Source organism: Musca domestica, unplaced genomic scaffold (assembly GCF_030504385.1).
Source record: "Musca domestica strain aabys unplaced genomic scaffold, Musca_domestica.polishedcontigs.V.1.1 5, whole genome shotgun sequence".
Taxonomy (NCBI): Eukaryota; Metazoa; Arthropoda; class Insecta; order Diptera; family Muscidae; genus Musca; species Musca domestica.
This window is the reverse complement of record NW_026712346.1, coordinates 21237620-21258519: the sequence shown is the minus strand read 5'-3', so window position 1 is coordinate 21258519 and position 20900 is coordinate 21237620. Positions and strand designations below refer to the sequence as shown.

At 33.0% G+C, this 20900-nt stretch overlaps 4 long non-coding RNA genes across 7 annotated transcripts; 1 reads left to right on the top strand and 3 right to left on the bottom strand.

Annotated features, from left to right (window-relative positions):
- Nucleotides 1-1223: 1223 nt before the first annotated feature.
- LOC105261976 (uncharacterized) lies at nucleotides 1224-3566 on the bottom strand. 4 transcript variants are annotated; one of them, XR_009343393.1, is made up of 4 exons: nucleotides 2943-3566; nucleotides 2428-2879; nucleotides 2277-2355; nucleotides 1224-1672 (listed from the first exon to the last, which is right to left on the bottom strand). It is a non-coding gene; the product is annotated as an uncharacterized LOC105261976 (long non-coding RNA). The 4 variants fall into 4 exon arrangements; XR_009343392.1 differs by having other exon boundaries at nucleotides 2277-2879; XR_009343391.1 differs by having other exon boundaries at nucleotides 1224-2355.
- A 7043-nt stretch (nucleotides 3567-10609) lies between these two features.
- Nucleotides 10610-14015, top strand: LOC109613073 (uncharacterized). Its single transcript, XR_002194790.2, has 2 exons — nucleotides 10610-13120; nucleotides 13869-14015. It is a non-coding gene; the product is annotated as an uncharacterized LOC109613073 (long non-coding RNA).
- Nucleotides 14016-16138: 2123 nt separating this feature from the next.
- LOC109613077 (uncharacterized) lies at nucleotides 16139-18491 on the bottom strand. The gene is made up of 6 exons (XR_002194794.2): nucleotides 18351-18491; nucleotides 18073-18289; nucleotides 16857-16892; nucleotides 16711-16780; nucleotides 16526-16654; nucleotides 16139-16433 (listed from the first exon to the last, which is right to left on the bottom strand). It is a non-coding gene; the product is annotated as an uncharacterized LOC109613077 (long non-coding RNA).
- A 174-nt stretch (nucleotides 18492-18665) lies between these two features.
- LOC105261975 (uncharacterized) lies at nucleotides 18666-19655 on the bottom strand. Its single transcript, XR_891604.3, has 3 exons — nucleotides 19157-19655; nucleotides 18918-19036; nucleotides 18666-18840 (listed from the first exon to the last, which is right to left on the bottom strand). It is a non-coding gene; the product is annotated as an uncharacterized LOC105261975 (long non-coding RNA).
- Between the last annotated feature and the right edge of the window lie 1245 nt (nucleotides 19656-20900).

Here is a 20900-nt window from a genome sequence, read left to right as displayed (position 1 = left end):
GAATGAGAGAGAAAACAAAATTTACTTTCGTTTGAATGTACATACGCTATTCAACATTGTAGTTTTCATTCATAATTTTCAGTTTTCCCAAATTTTTTAAAATTTCATTAAATTTTTCTATTTCCAACTTTTAAATGTCATAATTTATTTTTTCGATAAATGCTCTCATTTGTTAGGGATGGAACATATTTTTTCGTTGTTCTGAGAGTGATTTGATTTGAACAATGTACAAATATGAGTGTTTGCTCTGGAAATTTTGTATGAAGAATTAAGTAGTTTTTTCATAGTTAAGGGCATGGTAGAAGAATATAGGTAGACGCATCGACACAGCTGCTGGGACAATAAACTGTCAAACCAATTTTGAAACTGAAAATGTTGAATGAAAAATTATTTAAATTTTTCAAAATTTTTGAAAAACGCGTATTGTAATAACCTCCGAATGACATCGTATAAGAAAATAAATAAAAATCTTCTTATATTTGAAAAGACATTTAAAAATTTTTGACATATCAATGTTCCCAAACGTTGATGCATCTACCTGTATTTTTCTACCATGGTTAAGGGTCAAACAACGAATAGAGAACGAAAAAAGTGCAGTGGAAAACGCCACATTATTTCCCTCACGTTACTACCCATTTAAAGGCAGTGCTTTATGCTGACGATTGTTTGATTTATGCCCATAGCACCTCATAACTATTTAACAGTAAATACTTACCATAAACAACAAAACTGCTCCTCTATGAAGTAGCAATAAAGTCTGTTATTGTATACGGGTTCCCGATATGGTTCTCCATTTCTCCAAATGGGCAAAAGATTTGGACATAATAGAGCGGAATATCTTAAAAAAAAATGAATCCAAAGATACGATATGTCCGCAATACAACCATTTTGCTTATATGTCTTAAACCTCCAAAGGCAGTTCGTTGAAAAGCTAAACACCCACTGCAACGTCGCAGTGTTGTAAAGATCTTAGCAACATTTTCCGTTCACATTAGCTGTAATTTGACCTACATTGAAAGAGAAGAGGTTTTCTACTTCCTTGAAAGCCAAGATGGCAAATAAGGGCTAGATCAATTGAAATAGCTGAAATCAGGGAATAGCTTACTATGAAAATAATACCATATACCTATACTTATGGGCCTATGCTTATAATAATCCGAAATGAAAATTTTCGTCTTTCTAAAAATTCAAATGACAAAAATTTATTTGAAACATATGGCTAAAATAAAAAAAAACTTAAATCGGGGTATACTTTTATATGGATTCTATACAAAAACGTAGAACGATAGGACTTATATTCTAAATGTAATACATAGGACTGTACCAAATTTAAAACTCTATAGAAAATTTTGCAAGGTATAGACCAAAATATTAGGTTATTTTGATTTTGATTATGGCTACATATAATGGGTCCAAAATAATTGTTATATAATCCTGTTTGGCAGCTTAAAAGTGACCATCGATCTGCTAGCGGTCTCGGGGTCTGGTTCTCAACCGTCTACTTTGTAACACCTCAGGACGAACACGAAATCGGAACTTTACACATAACAAACACTATACATTAAACAAACACAACAGCTGCTCAGGCAAAGGAGAGTGGATGTTCCTGCTGCCCCATTTACGCACCTTCCATAGACTTCTGGGATCCTTCTCCAATTAATTTGCTGAAGATCTAGTTAGGAAACTGCCATATTAACAAAAATTCCACAAAAGTTTATTTTAACTCTAATTAACTATACACAACATTATCTACTAAATAACATGACGTACGATATTCAGATTTTCCATTTGAGAATGGTGGGAATACATAAAGCGCTTATCTGGCTGGCTTAATTCACCGGCTGGCTTCTTCGTAGATGAACAAAGGGGTTTATGTTGACTTAGTTCCGAAGAAGCCAGCTAGATAAGCGCTTTATGTATTCCCGCCTTAATTGTTATCCATGGTTGAATAATACAGGTAACAGTAAGTGTTGTTGTACAACAAATGTAACAAAACCACATATAAAGTAGTTTTTGTACGAAATACATGTGTTAGAGTTATATGTCCAAAAATTTAAGCAAAACAATTAATTTTCAATAAATTATTTTAACTTCAAAAATGTAAATTTTTGGAGTTTAGATTTTTAAATTAAAATTGTAGAAGAATAGTTCTTAAAATATCTAGAAAATGGTGGAAAAGCCACATCCCGTTCAAATTGAGACCAAACTGCATACATACATAAATTATTCTACATTATTCAATTTTAGAAAACATGGAACATACGAGTATATTTTACCTAATGTGGTGTCGCTGTTTCTTGACCGTGAAAAAGTTTGTGAACATCGTTGTTTTGTAGAGTATAACAGCGATTTTCTCTAATTTTAGAAAAAAAAAAAAATATGTTCACATTGTCCTGAAGTCAAATTTTATATTAAAAAAGTGTATACCATGGTAATCTCTTGGTATCATACGATTACAATTTTTTATTGTTTATCCCCTCAGTGCCAAATGTACATTTTTAAAACGAGTTAAAAAGCGGGAAAGATGAATGAAACGTCTGAATTTTCTATCAAAATATGATTCGAACTATTTAATCTTTCAATTAAATTACAAAAATGGTTATTACCTTTAACCAGCGTCCTGCAATGTACGTTTCTTCCATTCATTGATTTTGAAAATATTTTATTTTGGTTTTCAAAACAATACTTATATACACAAATTGACAAAAGTCGGGCACACTTAGAAAAAAATTGTAATCAGCTTGTAGCTCTAGCTTACCTTTTTATTATACCATGGTTCGAGGCCTACACATGAAGGGATTGAAATATTTATCTTTATATGTTTAAGTCCAAGAACTAAGTATTACTATAGGGTCAAATCGCCGGGGGTTTGCTGCTACCTGTAAAAATTATGCCAAGGTTGTTATCTAATTTAATCTTTCATAATTTAACAAAAAAGGAACCTCTTGTTTTGTTTGTTGTTTTCTTCTATTTCAGTTGCAAATAAACCACGGCTCCCTGTCGTGCTCCAAAACATTAATATAATATTACGAATGTCTATAACCTGGTCGGGGCCATCCATACAAAGTGGCAAAATCTTAATTCTTATATAATAGTAATTTTTCTCTTGTGACCAAATTATCAGTTCTTATCAATTCCATCACCTCGACCACGAACCCCAAACAGAATTAGGATACACATAGGAAATCCTTCAAATTCAACGACTTATTTCAAACCCAATGACCGGTTCCTTATCACAATTGATCAAAAAAATATAGTGATTTTGTGGAACTTTTTTTGCACATGTTCACAACCATAAAAGTCTTTTTGATTATGTCTTTTGAAACACTATGATTTTCGAATTTCCTCTTTTATACCAGCTTTGTTTCGCCACCATTTTTGATAATTTTCCAATGGCTACTCAAACATGGTTGTGTAAAACCGTAGGCAGATATCGATCGGGCGATCCCAATTTTTTTTTATGATGGCAACACCATCTATTCCTCTTTGTAATTTTATTTTTTAGTTCACATGATGCGCAACAGCATACAACTTTAAACTTGTATCTGCTTTGATTAGGGTCTCAAAGCTATTTCTTTTTTTAAAGAAATAGCCATGGCAGAACTGAGAAGTTAAAGTCATGCAATCATATGTTTACAATTTTTCAAAATTATTCATTGCCAAATTTATATTTATAAATCCATTATATACACATAAATCAGAGGTCAGTTTTTATTCAGTGAAATTTGACAAAGTAAATTACAGAAAATGCAGAGATGGATAGTCTTATTTGAAATGACTTTATCTCCTTAATTTTACTATGAAAATAGCTACGAATAGCTATTAAAAATATTACATATTATATTGATCTGGCAACCCAAAATCTTTTTGGAATTTTGATCTTCCAACCAAATATTGCCAAATTTTATTGGCGTACTTTTATTTTTTTTTTTTGCGGGGAGCGGTGGGTTGTGTTACTTTACCCTTTTCTGCCAAGAGACCATTCCGAAATGGCCAAACGTTATTGAGCTTAATAACTAATATAACTTTCCTTTATATATAGATATTATAACGACGTTTTATATTTTATCAGTTAATTTTTACTGAACATTTCATTTTATATATTTTGACACAACCAGCTTTTGATTCAAGCCAGAACCTGCAAGAATATACAGTTTTTGCATTATTTTTGATATCATAAAGAAATGTACTTACCAACCAGACCAACCGAAAAAGTATGAAAACGTTGACAAACTTCGACAGCGTAAGAGTTGCCATATCATGGCGAGGTGATACCATATCATGGCTCAATAAGAAAGATTGTTCAATTGCCTTATTGTGGCAAATAGACCTTTAAACATACAACAATTGGCTTTGTTTATTTCCATTTTTTCACAAAATTACTAAATTGGGGAAAACCCACAAACATGAATGAAATATTGGGGCTTTTCCACAAAACTGAATCCAATATAGAAGGACAATCACGACATCACGTTAGATAATATGTACGTATATTTCATGTTTCCTAAAATTGAAAAATGTAGAATACTTTATGTATGTATGCTGTTTGGTTTCAACTTGAAGGGGGTGTTGCCTTTTCCGCGATTTTTTAGCGATTGCTTGAAGTATTAAGAGATTAGGACCAAGAGCTAACAACTATACATTCAGGGAATGATGTGAAAGCATTAAAATTAAATATTTTAAGAACTATTCTTCCGCATTTTCAATTTGATAATAACTAAAATTCCAAAAATGTATATTTTTGAAATTAAAATAATTTATTGAAAATTAATAATTTTGTTTAATATTTAATCAGTTGCGTCTAAATTTTAAATTATTTTAAATTTTTTATATTCTTATTCCAAACAAAACACACACGTTTACAAACTGTGTATATGTTTTGACAGAATATGGACATAAAAATGGCATTTGTTATACCTTCTGTAATTTTGTCATGTATGGTACTAGATCCAGTGGGTTAACCTGGTGTGTTTAGATACACCCTTAGAAGGATATAAATGCCGCTCAGCTATAGCTTGTTTACACAACAAAAGAGAATGCCAAAATAGCCAAAAATTATGTATCAAAAAACTAATGTAGAGACCATTGATGTTGAAAAATGAGTGTTTATTCACATTGGTTAGATTCTGAAAAAATGCATCTTCCAAAGCATTATCATGAGGAAAAAACATTAAGTTTTTTTGTTATTGTTCCAATGCAGTATTAACGCCGAACTAATGATGTACCCAGTGATGATTTCCGTTAATATGCAGGTTCCGCGCTGGATTTAAAATAAATCCCGTCGTGAAAAGATATATTTTTGTATGGTAAATCTGGTTTAAAAATTTGATAAAGCAATGTTGGTTAATCCATGGTATGTACTTATGTAAGTATTTATCTCTTACTTTATCTTATCTCTCTTTCGAGTTTATTTCTACATCTTAGTAATGTCGCAAAATATAGAAGAAGAGGGATAACCTATATATTTTGCTTTGTTTACACAATGGTACAAAAAGGTAGTAAAATTGCTTCACAAAACTACTGAAATACAGCCCTTTGACTATGGCCGCTCTCTGTGAGAATTATTCAAAATTATATGCAGCAAGTAGTTATTATATATTTTATATTTTTCTCAATTTAAAAATAAGTTAAAAAGGGTAAAAGATGATGAAATTGCTTACTTCTTTCCAAGTTATGTTCCAAACCTTTTGATAAATGAATTCCATGTCAAGATTTTTTTTATAAATTTTATGAGCCACTTGTAATTTTTCGTTTCTTCTAAATATTGATTTAAAATTCTTTGTTTTTTTTTTCAAATAATGGTTTCAAACACAAACTTGCCACAAATCGTATAAATCATACCTTTATATTGTATCCATGGTACAATTTAATCAAGATAACTTCATTTCAAAAATAGTATCAAGCCCTGCATGGCGATACTTTCTTCATTTTACCATGCATGAAGTCATTGGAGTCTTCGCATGGCATATTTGTGACATATCACCACCTTTTTTCATATAATATAATTTAATGTTAATATGCCTAGCTATGATGCCAAGCTGCTTATGTATCCACACGTTTGGCGAATACAAATTTTCCAATTTATTCTTTTGGTAGTCTTGTGATGTCATAACATGCATGGCACAATTACAGAAGGTAGAACATAACTAACTCCTGAAAACATTTTGTTTCTTTTGGTACCCCTATTCTGTCAAAATACGCACAGTTCGTATATGTGTGTGAATTGTTTTTTGTAATGATAGTTGTGTTCCAGTACTTTTTTGTAGTAAAACTAGCAGAAGAGAGAACAGTTCGAAATGTCATTCTCATTTAGGTGTGCTCAAAAAATAAGGGAACGGAATGCGATAAAATGTCAAAATTCCAAAAGAGAACAGTCTAAATCGGACTGGTGAAACCTTACTGAAAAGGACGCCAAAATTAAAAAAAAATGAGTATTGAAGACGATAAATTAAAATTAATAATCTGATTCCTCATTCAGCCAGTCCTCTTCACTCCTGGAATCATCCAAAAGTGAATACATCAGTTGCTCCATATTTTCTCTTTTTGTTTTTTGCACAACAAATATTAGTTTTTTCTTTAGTTTTAAGTTGATTATTTTTTTATTTTTGTTGTAACGCGCGAACATTGAAATGTCAAGAGAGCTGAAAATTTTGCTAGTTTTTGGAGTACGGGAACGCGTTGTAGCAGAATTAGTACTAATTAGTACTAATTTGTAGGTTCTGGAACACAACTAATAAAAGCAATTTGAAATTATTTCAAATTAAGATGCAACATATAACAAACTGTGCAATTTTGGCATAAAACAATATTGTTCTTCAATTTTGGACTGACCGTTGTGGCATAACACCAACATTTTATTCATGTTTAGTGGTTCTTTCCTCAATACGTGGTTAAATTAAGAAGGTAAAATTATTTCAAATAAGCATTCCCATCTTTGCATTTCCTGTAATTTACCTTGTCAAATTTCACTGCATAGAATTCAGATTTCCATCTATAATTTGTAAATGTACAATAAACATTTTTACAATGAAATGTCAAATGAATGATTTTGAAAAAATATGATTGCATGACATTACCTTCTAAATTCTACCAAGACTCAATAGAAGAATTATATGAAAAAAATATAAAGTAAACAAATCCAATTATCGAATGTATAATTGTCTATTTGACACAATAAAAATTAAACAGAAGTTTAAACAGAGTTTAATTTTCATAGTTGCTATAATGTTGTACAACCCTTCTTATTGAGCCATAATAACATTTGTTGAATAATAAATAAGATAATTCAAAACATTTTCAAATTCTGTTGAAATTTAAATTTATATTGCAGCTTTTGGGAAGAACGAATGTTTCCGATTTGGGATGAAAAGGATTGCATTATTATATTACTGATTAGTAACGCGATTTTCTGAAAAAATAAATGGCATATCAATCGTTTTTTGGGATTTTCTTTTATATGGGAGAAAGGTGTAAAATAAAAAAAAGAACTTCTTGCATTTGTTATTGGTAGATTTGACTGTAGCTTCAGGGTTGTGTTTTCAAATTTAATCATTCTGCATTACCTTGTAATAATTGTACCTGAGGTAAGGCATAAAATCTGAAAACAAACCTGAATAATTTTTTATGGTGGCCTGTAATATCAAAACATGTGCACAATTTTTATATATCTACTAGCTGGCCCGGTCCGCGTTGCCGGCCCGTACTTTTAGTCTTTAATGCGTATTTTTTAAAGCATAATAAATCACAGATCTGACTTATGTAAGCGGCACAATTTTCTAAAATATAGAAATTAAATTTTGTGTTAAATACCTTTATGATAAAGAACATCTATAATAGCCCAATGTGCTCAATTTTTATTGTTGTAAAAAGCTTAACATTTTCGTTCAAATGATCTATAATTTCGAATTTGTATTTCCAACGTTTAAAATCACGTGCTGCTTGAAGGTAGAATGTTGTCAGAATATCCAAAAAAAAAAATACTCTTTTGGGCATAAATTTTTTGTCATTTAAATTGTGCGATGGAGATCCAATAAAGTCCACATTTTTCATCGTAGTGTAATTCAATGACGATTGAAGAAATGTTCGGTCTCGTTTTACTTTCTAATTTCGTATTTTTTCATGTTTCTGCCACAATTTCCGACTGAATAAGTCCCAGATTGACATTTAGGAATTTATTTCATATAGACGCAAATCTACGTTCCCAACCAATATTCTCTTGGGGGTTACAAACTCAATAGAATACCAAATTTTCTTTTGTGACCACACATTGGTTGGGAAAATGGACTTGGGGGTATACTAATGTAGGGACTATGCTTAAATAAATGCATGTGTGGATAATTATCTGTAAGATGGTTTTCTACCTCAGGGTTTTTTACCCAATGTAGCCTCAAGACTAAGATGGGCCCTTTTCCGAAAAATAAATAAAAAAAATAAATTATGAGAAGAGGTTTTCTTCCCCCTTAGAAACAAAGGTGTCAAATAAGGGCCAAAAATGGAAAAAGTGGCCAAGACCCCGAAAATACCTTAAATCATATGATGGTGATACTAAAACGTGATCATTTCTTGCAATGATGGTTTTTCTTTTAATTATCAACATAAGGTAAAATTAGTACGAAAAATATGGTTAAAATGTAGAATATACTTGAAATCGGGTTGTCCCGTTATCGGGGATTATGACCCATATCATGACCTGCCAAAGCGATTAAAGGTATCTTGAATGTTTGGAAACATTACTGGAAGGAATTCGCTTTACTATTCAGCGTCCTTTATAGTCGGTATTTCACGGATTGCAGTCCCAATGTATTTTGCATTTTGAGTTCTCATTGGACGAATAATTGTCATATGAAAGAAACTGGTCCATTTTTTTCAGCTGAAGGTCCTGGCGTTGAAAGCTAGATGCCAATTTTATACATGAAAGATCGCCATTTAACATCGTATTACAAACTCATTTCATTTTTAATATTTTTCATTCAGAATTGAAAACAATAAGAAATGTACACATCAATATAGAAAAAAGAAAGGATTGAAAAAAGACAAATAATCTTCAACTGGTTCGCTGATTTTTTTTACGGCAAATTTTTAAAGGTCCTTATGAAGTTTGTCTGTAGAATGTACTATTATTTTAAAATTCGATTTCATTGAAAAATTTTATATTTTTCCCGATTTTAGAATTTTCATATCTTATTCTCTTCTGAAATGATATTATTCGTATTACCCAATAAATATATAAAATCTATAAATAACAGTTTTATCCGTTGTCGCTTTATACTACCCAAAAAAACTACACACCATATATAATTCCAAAAACAAAAAAAAAACACTACAAATGTACATTCGAAAATAGTAAGTTAAAATGAAAAAAAATCACGCAAAATAAAACATTACTATTGTACATTTTAAAAGTCAAAATGAAAATGTTCAAAATTTCACATTTTTACGCGATTTTTTTGGATTTTATGCTTTTCTGCCAAGAGGCAATTCCAAATTTGTCTGAATCGTTAAAATCAGACCGGCGGTCTTTATGTTATAAGCGTAGTAACTAACATAACTTTCTTTTACATATAAAGGGACAGATTTAAAAGTAGGCGCGTTCCTCAGCCCCTAAATAAATACTTACGGTTGGATGGAATGCCAACAGTATATCGTGTAATAATTCTCAAAACTATATCTTCATTAATTTGGCTGATATAAGGATTTTAGATAAACCAAAATAGTGGGCGCAAAAATTTTTATTTTCATACTATTCAGCCAAATTCTTATCGTTCTTCATTTTGGCTTTCATATTATAAAGACGTTTTAACGCCATAGGGTAACTATTCTTTATTTCATATTCATCATGCTTCTAAAGAAGATCGGAGCCCTGGTTTGACCGTCGTGTTGTTTAGTGTATCCTTTGTTCTATAGTCGGCTAAAAACACTGCCTCCACATCCTAAACTCATGGTAAAACTAAGAAGGTAAAGTCATGCAATCATATTTTCACAATTTTTTTCAAATTTATACATTTGACTACATCTCATTGTTAAAATCTATATTCATTAATCCATTGTATACACACAAAATCAGAGATGGGAACTGTTTTTTATGCATTGAAATTTGACAAGGTAAATTAATTTGAAATGAGGTTACCTTTATTTCTAAAACTTGTTTGTTTACATTGTTTAAAATATCAACTTCAACTAAATTCAATACTTTAGAAGGGGGAGTAAGAAGGACCGAAGTTTTCATAAGTCTTGCCATATAAAACCAAGCATCGGAATAATCCTCCACATAAAAATCTTTTAATATCAGATTTTGTGGGGAAATCCTTAAATTCATTGTTGTCCAAACGTTCTTCATGTCGTAGATGTACATATTTTCACCGGTTCCATTAATCTCCATATTCACCTTTTTAGAAACCTCGTTACTGGTTTTACCACTTAGTCGCAAATTACTAATTGTTCCTTGCAAACCAATTTTATCTGCAACCGTCTATATAGGCAACAACTTTATTTTTTCTTTGTGCTTGTTAATTCCACCGGCAGGTGGTGTTCCCCTATATAAAAAATATTCCACTATCGTGTGTACATAGTTTTTAGTGTTCTCTTCATTTGTCTTACTGTTGTTATATAGACGACTTGCTGTGTTCTTGTCCTGACAATTATCTGATTTTGACGTATTTGAGTTCCAAGGTGTTATCATTCTCATTTGCATTACTGTTTTTGTTTTTATTTCTTTCCTTCTGTTCATGTAATAAACTATTATTACATTTAGTACAATTTGACACATAAGACGAAATATAAGTGATTATACAAGGTAGATCTACAAGGTATTCGCATCACCCCAGCTGACAGCACCTTTAAATGTCAAAACAAGTTATTGTAATTCTGAATTCGCCTTAAATAAATGCAACACAAAAACAAAGTTTGTTTATGTCTTCTTCACTAATTTTTTTTTCGGATGTTTCAAAATTTAAGAGCAAGTTTAGAGTGAATTACCAGCAAAAAAATTAAAAAGAAAATGAAATAGTGTTCCATTTGCAATAAGAAATACCCTGAGTCACGAGAGCTATGACTCAGTTGGTATTATCCAAACTCCTACTAGCCCCAGCTCATCCAGCTTTCTGTGGTCTGTGAAAACTCTTTGTATGGTTTTGGGAATTTGCATCGGCTCTGCTACCAAGAGGGCTTTTAGTGGTGGCGATATTGGTGCTATGTTCTTTCTTTAAAACCTTTTGATCGGAAACACTTGCTTCTGTTGTGCCATGTGTTGGAGTCGGAGTAACCTCCCGTTACCGACAATAGCTGACATATTACCACTAATTTGTCGATGACGTAGAAGATATTACAGTTGTAGGGGTTTTAAAAACATTTCGGAGGTTTACTATCAACTTGGGGCTGTTACAATGGTCCCTGAGAGTCGTATTATTGCTTGCCTTAATTTCCACACACAACATAAAATGTAAACAAACACCTCGTTTCTGATTGGTTGAAACGAATTTGCCGCAAACTTTAAATGTCATGGCGAATGCATGTTTTTCGCCTTAGACGCCAATTTTGACATTTGAGGGTACCACAAAAGTTGCTTTGTTGTAGCAATTCGCCGATGCGATTATCTGTTAAATCTACCTTGTTATTATACTTCACAAATTGTCATTTACCATTTACCTGCATTTCCCTGGACTTTTGGCAATGAAACAATTGGTGATCGTTCTGGCACATAGGACTTTTGGTAAGACGATTATCCTCAGAAATGATTGTAAATTAAGGATTATTTTGTTTTCCTTTTTGTTGCATGACAATTCGGCCCTACCGATATCCACTTCGAGGGAAAGAGAAACAGATTTCGCTACCTCTTGTAACCATAAGCTGAAATCTTTGTTGTTGTTGTAGCAGTAGCACATTTGAGTGTTTGCGTTCTGCTAATCTGGTTTCAGCTCCACGTTTAAAAATTCGGTTACTTTGTTTGGGCTGTAGTTAGAGATCTTCTGGAGTGAGTTAGGTAGGCTTGGCTGTGCAATTAAAGAAGTGCAGCGTATTGTGCGGGCCTGTATCACACGCCAGGAAGACGTCACGCATATCTTCATCAGTTCATGCTTAATATGAATTGAGACGACTGCACCATCCTGAACATAATTGCGCCAATACTACCCTGGTTTGTCTAGGCAGCTAGCGTTCTTCCGCTGCAATAGATGGGGGTGGACTCCGAGGACGGCATTAATTTTATAGCTGCTGATACCACCCGCGACTGCATCAGACCTGCCTGATAGGTTTCATGATCTAGAGGTTCTCTCTGTATGATTTCTCTCTAGATCATGCAGGTCCTTCCTGACACGTTTGGGTGTTGGAGTTGTATCCACCATATGATGGTTGGGATGACTCTCAACACCCAAGCAGGTACTGCAACGAAAGCATATAATATGCTGACGTAAGGGAAGGAATTTCGGCTTCTCATGTAGATGGTCCACTAGTGTCATGAGAAGGCACCCCAGCAAGTATATAGCGAGCTGCTGCAGCTTTGAAGATGTTTCGGAATATCCTTTCTGTTACCGGAATATCAGAAGGGTTGGGCAGTTCTAAAGACTAGCTCACTAGAGACTAGCTCAAGCGAGATAGGTCTGTACTAAACACACTGGTGTAACAGGAACGCTAAACACCCACCGCCACTTCTGCTGCAATCCTTCCTAAGTACGTTGTAACCATAGCAACGTTGTAGACTGCAATTTTTATTTAGCTTGGTTATTGCAGCACGTCGCAACATGATCCATTTCGCTATAGTCTCGCAAATGCCTTAGTCCGGAAAAGTTCTTGGAGTGCACCCATTCTCTACATCCATTACATCGCACCGAAACAGATCTGTGGTGGATGACGTTCTGACAAACCGAGCAGAACCAAGGTCCGGGGTTTTCCTCAATCCCGGCATGGACCAAGAAAATCCGGAGCAAGCATTCCGTGATATGCTGTTCCCAATGCAGAAAAATAAACAAACACAAACACGTAGATACTGGGTTGGCCGCTGTCCGAAACTGAGATAAGGTGATGCAGTGAGTGTCTTGTCCACTCTTCTTGCTTGTTCAATCGACTGTTGGGTACAGACCAAGGCGATGCAGTGAGTGTCTCGTCCACTCTTATCGCTTATTCAATGGTAAGTTGTTTTGCAACTCATCCAGCATTTTTTCCACAATGGTTCCAATTTATTTCCAATAATAGAATAATTGAAAATGTTGCTGGACGGCAACTTAAGCTCCGCAGAATGTTTTGAGTTTGTTTTATTATCTGTAATTTGGGAACAAACGTCGTGTACTCATTAAACTTTCAATCATGTTGTTCGCTCTCAGAGTTAGGTACACGAATTAACCCGTTCATACCGCACGATTCATAATTAATAATAAAATGACAGAAAATAGTCTATGCAGATCCAGGTATTCGTATAACTCCGATATAACGGTAGCTCCCTATATACGGTATTTTGATGATTTTAGCTACATTATTCACCGTTTATTTCAAGTCTATGTAGGTCAATGTATTCGTTTTTTAGGATTTCAACAGAATTTTTAACGGATTTAATTTTTGAAAATTTCCAAGTTTGTTCCAAATGATAGAGGGTATTCAAAGTTCGACCCGGCCGAACTTACTGCTTTTTAACTTGTTTATTGATTTTAATTGGAATTTATACGAAAATACATGATATTCTCACTAATATGAGAGTATTGTTATTTTTCCCCAAGATGTATTATGTCATTATTTTACAATTTTCATTCATGTTTTCAAATTTTGGTGTAAATGTTGACATTTTGAACATATTTTTGTATTTTTCTATTTTTAAATTCACTTGCCAACCATTTTTTCTGACGATACAAACATTTTGAAAATATTGCCTCATTTGTTTACAGCTTTCTATGGAAATGTCAACTCGTGGACAAAATGCGTACCTCGGATGAGAGAGAAAACAAAAGTTACTTCCGTTTGAATGTACATACGCCATTCAATATTGTATTTTCCATTCATAATAATAAGTCTTCCCAATTTTTTTTTTTTTTAATTTCATTAAATTTTTCTATTTTGGATTTTTAAATGTCATAATGTGTGTCTGGTTACCCCAAAATTTGTAACAATTGTTAAAAATTTTTAATGGAAGACGTCTGTCAACCCGAAAGATCTGCAAAAAAGAGAACGGTTGGGGAGAGAAATTTTGACAGTTCTTTCAGTGAGAGTTTGCAAATTCTTGCTGAACAAATTTCTTCTTGCGATCACTGGCCAACTTTCTTCTCATTCATCGACATTCAATCAGATGTTTTCTATTACTTGTTTATGGCCCGTTCTTATATCTTTCATTATAGTCCACTTTTGTTATTCCTTACTTTAGGAAAAGTGAAGTATAAAGTTCACATTATCGGGTTCTCATTATTACATCGTTCCTTTAAAATATATGCATTTTTTACAGAGATATGGCAATCTGTTTTTAAAAGTAATTGGTATTCACTGCATTTTTTACAATGGCATCTTAATTTTAGTTTAAAAATAATAAACAAAATGCGAATTGGTGAAATAAAAATTTTGTGTAATAAATTGATAATTCAGTTCTTCAATAAAAAATAAACGATTTGCGTTATTCATTTTTCTATTTGAATAAATTGAATTTTTTTTAATAATTCATTTTATTGAAAAATATAAACACTCAGGTGTCATAATTGCATTTTTTTTCAAACCTGAAACCTTACCAGACATGGATTTTGAAGTGGTTGAAGAGGTGGCGTCAACTTCCACAAAACAACAAATTGTTGCTTCAACATTCAAGGCAACAACACAACCCAACCAAACAAACGATCGCAAAAGAATGAGAATTGAAAAAAAAAAACAGGTCATCCTTTGACATAGATATCTCTGATCTAAAAGAGAAACTGGCTGATCATAACCCAAATGATCAAAATAAATTCGGAATTCTTAGCGTGTTGGAAAATGTTGATATACAATGTCCCACTGCAACTAATAAAACGCAAGCCACAAACAACAAAAGTGCTACAACAACCAACAAAATGAAATGGTGTCCACCAATATTTGTTTTTAATGTGAACATAAAAGCTCTTGCTGAATCTCTCAGAGCCACAATTAAGGATTCAGAGTTCAAAATAAAAAACATTAATAATCATAAAAGCAAGATTTATTTTGCGGATCCTAAAGTTCATTCTTGGATGATGGCAATCTTGAGAGCTAAAGAAATTCACTCATACTCGTTCACCCCTAGGGAAATGAAACAGGTTGGTCTTGTCTTGAGGGGCCAGTTTTCATATAAAGACCCTCTTGAAATCAAGTATGAATTGTACCCAATACGGTTGCAACCGTGACAAATTTTACAACACCAAATTCCGTTAAAAATGGCGTAGACACGGGACTATTTTTGGTATCTTAAGTTCCAGGCAAGAGCTTAGGAGACGTTTTTCATGTTTCAAAGTTATTTTCACATAACATCTACTGGGAAAAACCCAAGAGAAAAGACGGTGATGTACAATGTCATCGATGTCAACGATGGGGCCATATCTCCAAGAACTGCAACTCTGCATACAGTTGCGTAAAATGTGATAAAGTTCCCGCACCAGATGAATGTCAAAGAGTGCGTACGGACACCTCAGAACCCTTTTGCAATACTTTTGGAAACCCAGCAAACTGGAAGCTATGTCCTACATATAAAAAATATAGTGATACTAAACAAAGAAATATAGCCAAAGTGCGTGAAGAGAAGGTCATCGCTTCCAAGAATGTAAACAGAACTATTAACATGCCATTCGCCGCACCACAAAAGTCGTTCGCAAGCTGCTTTTACACAAACTCAAAGGAAAAACCATCCATTATTAAAGAATTTTTAAACCTTGCCAATTATTTTTTGGAACCAGAGGAAATGAACCAGAGGAAGTCTCTGCATTTTTACATAGCTTCAAGAATATGGAGAAAACAAAAGCAAAGGCAGAATTCTTACGAATTCTAAATAAAGTTCGTCAACAATATGGACCATAGAATCCTAAATTTACTGTCATTCAACGTCAGATCACTCAATGATAAAAGCAGACAAATTGACTTAACAAAAACTTTTCTTTTCAATAATATTGAGGTTGGTTTCATACAAGAATGTCACCTGAGGAGGAACAGAATTGCAAACAGCGAGGGATATAATGCTATTTTTGATCACTCAAATGTTGGAGTCGCCATATTTATTAAAAGATCGATCCATTATACTAGAATTGTTACAAATGACGTGAGAGTCAATATCTACATAATACAAATAGTAGCAAAACATAATGGTTTGTCCAAAATATATGCCCTGGGATCCATATATATTCCTTGCAACTATCCTTCACTGTAGCTGGAGTCAGATTTGGAAAAAATACTGCGTCTATGTTCAAATTTCTATGGTTTTATCCTGGGTGGTGATTTCAACTCGAGAAGTCCTTCTTGGTGAGACTCTGTGGAGAATACAAATGGAAAAACACTAAACTCATGACTGCAAAATAATATACTGGATGTAAAACGTATTTGTGACTCATCTCCTTCTTACCCGAATGGTCCATCATATCTAGACTATTTCCTAATCAGTCCAAATTTAGTTGACTTCTTTTCTCCCAACTTCAGAATCTCTTCTCTACCAACATTCTCCGATCATTTTCCATTAAAACTAGCACTGAAACTGGAATGTACAGAAATTTTAAATGCACCAAAAACATTTATTTCATACAAACATACCAATTGGGACAATTTTCGAGCAGATTTCGACTCCTTAGTACAGCATACATTACCATCGTCAGACACAAACCTAGAAAATGAAGATATTGATGTTATAATTCAGCATTTTAACTCCTGCTATAACTCGGTACACGATATCCACTCACAAAAAATAACGGTCAGCAACGGAAAATTTCCCCTTTCTGAAAGATCAAAAAGACTTTATAAGATAAAACATCAATGGCAAAAAGAACTAAAGAAAATTTTTCATCATACTGGTAACAGGTAATTAAAGAATCAATAGCTTTAGAGCAAGCCCAACAATTTAATTCACGTCTACAAAATATAAAACCTGGACCATCTGCTTTTAAGGAAATCTACCAGTTTTAAGAAAAAATCACCATTCTGTCACCAAATTAAGGTTGACAATAATGTAGTTACTAACTCGTCTGAAATAGCCCATCATTTTCATCAACACTACTCATCGTTTCCCGATTCACCCGTTGATGATCTTCACTTACGAACGGCATCTGTTATATCTTCAATACCACCTCACATTTACTCATTCAACAGTCAGTTTAATTCTAATAACAATTCGGATGAATATAATTTCACCAGCTCAGAGAAAATAAGGTCTATTATTTTGAAAATAAACTCTAAAAAGTCATCTGGCGTCGACGGCATATCCAACTTCGTATTGCGGAAATTTCCAGATACGGCCATACAAATTTTAACATGCCTTTTTAATTACTCCATAAACATTGGTTATTTTCCTCAATCATGGAAAGAAGCAAAAATAATCCCGGTAAAAAAGAAGCCAAGAAGCGATCTTGTAACTGAATTTCGTCCAATTTCTTTTTTATCAAACGTGGGAAAGATTTTTGAATATATTCTGAAAGAGAAGCTGAAAAAAGAATTCATTATCAACCCCATATCAGATTTTCAATTCGGTTTCCAGATACAACATTTCACACAACACGCTCTTCTCAAATTCCATAGTGACATCACGACAAATTTGAGAAATCAAATCTGTACAGTAGCAATATCCTTAGATATTGAGAAGGCGTTTGACTCCGTTTGCCACAAAGGAATTATCTACAAGTTGATTGACTTAAGCGTCGATCCATTTCTTGTCAACATTATAAATAACTATCTCTCGGATCGTAAGTTCTTTGTCCAAATCAATAGCAAAAATCAAGACATGGATTAGTCTGGAGCGGAGTTCCTCAAGGAAGCGTTTTGGCTCCACTGCTATTCAACATTTTCCTCAATGATTTTCCTGACACAACAAACTATTCAAAAGCAATCCTGTATGCAGAAGATTGCTTGATTTATGCTCATGATTTATCCCCGGAACGAGCTCTAAGTTATGCTTTTACTCACCTGGAAGTGATAAACCAATTTTGTAAGAAATGGGGAATAAAGATCAACGCAGCCAAGTCCGAAGCCATTTGCATAAAAAATGCTTCCGAAAAATGCCCAAAGTAAACAGCTTCAACTTGTTTTAGATGGAATAGAAATCCCCTTCAAATCGAGTATAAAATATCTTGGCATCACATTTAATAAGCTACATAAATTTAATCTACTTGGACGAAATACCCTGCAGAAGACCAAACAGTATGTTGGATTGTTTGCACATTTATTCAATAGCAAATACTTACCTCAGAAAACTAAGATGCTTCTTTACAAAGTTGCAATACGCTCCGTTCTCGTGTATGGATTTCCAATATGGTTCTCTATTTCCCCAACAGTGGCAACGGAAATAGAAGTTTTCGAAAGAAAGATATTGAGACGTGTTGGGAAAAATACCAAAATTCCACAAAAATGCACTCCAACAGTTTCATATATGAAGTTTCAGCAGTCCAGCCCTTACGCCCTTCAACTTCAAAAACTCTTCGTCGATAAACTCGTCACACATGAAAATTCCATAATAAAAGACATATATGAGCGTGAAAAGCATATGTAGCATTTTCAGATTAAATGAAACCTTTTGCAAATCAAATGAAACTTTTGAATTTATAGAAGGAAAAATAAGTTTCATTTCGGTTGCAAATGGTTTCATTTCGGTTGCAAAAGGTTTTATTTCCGCTGCAAAAGGTTTCATTTCCGCTTCAAAAGGTTTCATTTCCACTGCAAAAGATTTCAATTCCACTGCAAAAAGACCCATTTGAATTGCAAAAGGTTTCATTTAATCTGAAAATGCTATATCATGGTCCAATGTACCTTACCTGTCGCCTGTTGGTATTCTCAACGAAAACTATAATATTCCACCGGAAAGGACAATGCCAATTCTACTCCAAATCCACCCTGGAACACATCGAGGCTAAAAATAGCTGCTTATTCGCACCTGAAAATAAAACTTAAATAATATTAGTAAAATTATAATCTTACGTTGATATATTAAAACATATTTACACTAAGCTTATCTTAATAAGCGATCGATTTACTAACCAAAATCTATACTTACTGTGATATTTACAAATCAAATTAATTATTCAACTTATCTTTGTTCAATTTGTTTTTAACCATTTTCTGGTTACCTTTGTAAGGACCTCTGTTTGTCATATCCTAAACAGACTTGTTATTGTTTTTGTTATTTTGTTTTAAGGTTATTTATAATTGGTCAAATGCTCTGTCAGCTAATGTACAGGCCGGGAGCAAGCCTTTTCACATTCACACATATATTTTCACATATATACTCAAATATTAATGTTATTTGGGAGCATCGATAAACGCTTGGGAGCATCGATATGTCAAGATTATTTTAGTTTCTTTTCAAATGTAAGTAGATTTTTATATGTTTTCTAATACAACGTCGTGTGGAGGTTATTTTAATGCGTGTTTTTTCAACGATTTTTACAAATTTAAATAACTTTTCATTCAATATTTTCAATTCCAAAATTGGTTTGACAGTTCATTGTCCCAGCAGCTGCGTCTACCTATATTCTTCTACCATGGTTGCAATGTAGCATATCACTTTTAATGTGTTAGAATAAGACATCTATAGTTCTAACTAGTCTAATCATTCCCTATACATGAAAATTGTGTTATCGATAAGAAGAAGAGTCTCAATAAAATTTTACTTTACTTTGAATAAATTTTGCTGTTATTGCCATATTATCAATATAAAATATGGTCTGACCTTTTGCTTATCAGACAGTTCGTACTTAAATGAAACTTGTAATAACGAAAAACGGTTTATGTGTCCGACAACATCACTTTTTTATCTATCAGAAAAATGTATTGAGCCATGATTTACAAATTTTTGGGAGAAAAGTTTTGCGTTTTGGGATGAAATAAAATTGTAATCATATTAGTAGCTCAATATTGTGAAAACTCCCACGCGTTTGATATTTTTTTTTTTTCGCTATTTTCCATACAATTAAAATGTTTTGAGAAAAGTGTTAAATTAACAAAACAATGACAATTTTAGTTAGTAAATTTGAAGTTACAAGTTTCTGGCTTCATAGTTAGGTTTTTTTCAATTTTAATCAATCTGCCCTTCTTTGTAATGATTGTATTGATTGCACCGTGGTTGTCATATAAAATAAATATTTTACTTTGAATAAAAATCGAAAAAGCAAGACTCGAAATATATATTCTCTTTTAATTCTTAAAGCATTAAACGTAGAATTTTCTTTACCCAAAAGCTCGTATCTAAGACCTGGGTTGGACCCGGATCTACTAAAACGATATAGACAATATGGGTGCCATCTGAAAGATTATGAAATTACCTATTTTACTGTAAGCTGATGGCTCCATAATAATCGATTTCTTGGTTTTTTTTTAAAAATCTGGGTCCAAAAACAAAAATTATCCGCCCCGGATAAAGCTACTTCCCTAAAATCGTGGAGAAAAACTTCTGGTAAAGGTTTCAAAACAAAAATCTGAGAATTTTACTAAACTAGAGTTGTTCCCAAAAATTTTCTTACTGGCAATTGTGACAATTCCCTTTGTCCTTTGTTATATTATTATAAAATAATAACAATGACATAAAAATTAAAGGGAAAAACCAATCTAATTAAGGATACATTCAATCCATGGTAGAAGAATGCAGGTAGTCGCATCGACACAGCTGCTGGGACAAAGAACTTTCAAACCAATTTTGAAGTTGAAAATGTTGAATTAAAAATTTAATTTAAATTCGTTAATATTGTTGAAAAATGCATATCATAACAACACCCAATTAGCGTCGTATAAGAAAACATATA